This window comes from Arachis ipaensis, chromosome B02 (assembly GCF_000816755.2).
Source record: "Arachis ipaensis cultivar K30076 chromosome B02, Araip1.1, whole genome shotgun sequence".
Lineage (NCBI taxonomy): Eukaryota > Viridiplantae > Streptophyta > Magnoliopsida > Fabales > Fabaceae > Arachis > Arachis ipaensis.
In genome coordinates this window covers 86051549-86054854 of record NC_029786.2, presented here as the reverse complement: position 1 = coordinate 86054854, position 3306 = coordinate 86051549, and positions in this window count along the sequence as shown.

Genomic DNA, 3306 nt, shown 5'->3' with positions numbered 1-3306 from the left:
ATAAGATAAAAATATGTAATAAATTATATTATATTTGTGATTTGGATTGAAATGATTCGATTTTAAAAAGTGAATATAAAATCTGATCTAATTTATGTAATTTGTTAAAATAGAATCTAATCCAATAATCCAAATTAATGCAGTTATGATTAATTTTTAATTTAGATTAAATTAGATGAACAATTTGTTTAGATTAATATTTGAACATTCTTGATAAAAGGGATAATATATATTAAGGGGTGCACAAATTCACACTTGAGTGAACCTTTTGTATTTTTAAGATTTGAATTTAACTTTAAACAACTTCCAATAAAACTTGGATAAGATTAAATTTATCTAACATATAATTATAATTGTAAAAATTATATATAACAAGTTAATAAAATTTTATTCTTAAAGATTAAATTCAATAAATATTATACAGTATATATACCAAAATAAATTATTATAAGACAAAAGTGGCGTTATATAATATAAAAAATTAATTAAAGCATGAATAAATAACATTACATTATTACTAATTTTCACCAAAATGAATATATAACATTGCATTATCTCAAAATGGATTTTGTCTATCCTTAGATAATAAGATTGAAACTCAACAATAGGGACTTATTTGAGTAGTTATAATTTTGAGTAATATCTAAAATTATTTTTTATAATTTGAGTAAAGTATTTTTTTATTCTTCATGTTCTCTCTGAATTAAAAGCAAAAAAGAAAAAAAGAAAAAAAAATATAGAACCAGATTTTCTATTACCACCCATTTGACCTTTGTCATATTCGTTGTAACCCCAACACATACTGTCGTCGCACGCAGAACCAAATTCTTTCAAGATTCACATCGTGAAGGACCATGACATGAAGGAGCGCCTAAACCCAAAACCGGCTTTCCCTTCTTCCAAACATGACCATGAAATAGATGGATAGCTCTGCAATGCATGAAATTTGTTGTGGCAGTTATTTGAAAATTCTTTACCACTAAATGAGACCAGAAAGTAACCCCTACAGTTGGGTTGGAACTCTTAAAGGTTCTTATCGTTGCAGTATACTCAAATACACTAAATAGCAGTCCCAAAAGTGAAGGGAGAATCTCCAAGCAAATCACTATGCTGAAAAAAAATTATTACTTGAAAAACCCAATAAACACCAAACTATCTTTGATTTGTTGCAATTCCTAAGGTAGTGAAAAATACTTTTCAATTGAGTGTTGCATTGTTAGTTATTTCATAAAACCAATAATTTACGTATCTCTAGCCATTGCCAAATATTCATAATTCAAATTTGAAAGTTCCAAATATTCATAAAACCAATAGTTTACGTACCTCTAGTCATATATCATGATGATTATTAGAATTGAGGACCCAAATTATGTTTTTTCTGCAAATAGTCGTATTTTCTCCATTAGAGAACTAATCAATTGCCAATACAATTAAATAATAATAATTTTTCAATAATTATAATACCATCCAAACTAATTTTTGTATTAACAAATTGGACCACAAATATAATCAAATTCTAACATTTATTACATTTAGTCTGTAACTACATACTATGCTCAAATAATTAAGACAAATTACACGAATCATAGTTATGGTAGGTCCTCATTAATCAAGTATTACCTTCCATGTATTACAATGTAACATACCTTAATTGAATAAACTCTTTATGTGGTATTTCTATATGATTAAGCCCAATGTTTATTCTAGGTCATTCGCTAAATTTTTTTTGTCATTCTCAATTATGTATGCGCATATATACAAACCAAATGAAAAACAAATAATAATAAAAATTTCATCCAAAGATGTCATATAATACAACAAAAGTCATATAAGTGACGTTACAGAACTATAAATTCATACTACTAACATGATCCTTAAACAATCCTAATGGTATGTCTTTTGTTAAAGGATCACCTATCATATGCTTAGTATTAATTTGCTCTACCTCCACCTCATTAGACCTAACTCGGTCTTTAATGGATAAGTACTTAATGTTAATGTGCTTACTTCAACTACTACTTCTATTATTCCTAACCATAAATACAGTAGTTGAATTGTCACAATATATTCTCAATAGTTTAGAGATACCATCCATAATCTTAAGCCCAGAAATAAAATTCTTCAACCAAACATTTTGTGATATAGTGTCAAAACAAGCAATAAATTTGGATTTCATGGTAGAAGTTGCAACAAGTGATTATTTCACATTCTTCCAAAATACTGCTCCATCAGCAAGCACGAAGATATATCCTGATGTTGACTTCCTAGAAAACACATCCTGCCAAGTCTGAATATGAGTATCCAAGAGTTTTCAAATTGTTGGTTCTTCTATATATGAGTATGAAGTCCTTGGTCCCTTGAAGATATCTCAAGACCTTCTTTGCAACTCTCCAATGGATTATACCTATATTACTTCGATATCTTCCTAACATGCCAACGACAAAAGAAATGTCAGGTCTTGTACAAACCAGAGCATACATTAAGCTTCCAATGACTAAAGCATAAGGAATATTTTGCACTTGTCCTTTTTCAAGTTTATTTTTAGGACATTGATCTAAGTAGAACTTGTTACCTTTTACAATAGGTGCAACACTTGATGAACAACTTTGTATTTTAAACCTCTCAAGAACTTTATTGATATAGGTTTTCCTGAGATAAACCAAAAATTTGTTTATGTTTATCTCTATGAATCTTTATACCAATGACATAAGATGTGTCACTGGTGCACGAAATTGTGATCTCCAGGCTCGAACAAATCCTGGTAATGGCTCCAAAGCTTGGTGCTCTGATCTTAATTCATAATTGTCACAACTTCGATACAACTAACCAGCAAGTGCACTGGGTCGTCCAAGTAATACCTTACGTGAGTAAGGGTCGAATCCCACGGAGATTGTTGGTATGAAGCAAGCTATGGTCACCTTGTAAATCTCAGTCAGGCAGATATAAATGGATAATGGTGTTTTCGAATAATAATTAATAAGATAGGGATAGAGGTACTTATGTAAATCATTGGTAGGAATTTCAGATAAGCGAATGGAGATACTTTCGTTCCTCTGAACCTCTGCTTTCCTGCTATCTTCATCCAATCAGTCTTACTCCTTTCCATAGCTGGCTTTATGCAAGGGCATCACCGTTGTCAGTGGCTACATCCCCTCCTCTCAGTGAATAATATGCTCACGCACCCTGTCACAGCACGGCTATTCATCTGTCGGTTCCCAATCATGCTGGAATAGGATTCACCCTCCATTTGCGTCTGTCACTACGCCCAGCACTCGCGAGTTTGAAGCTCGTCACAGTCATTCAATC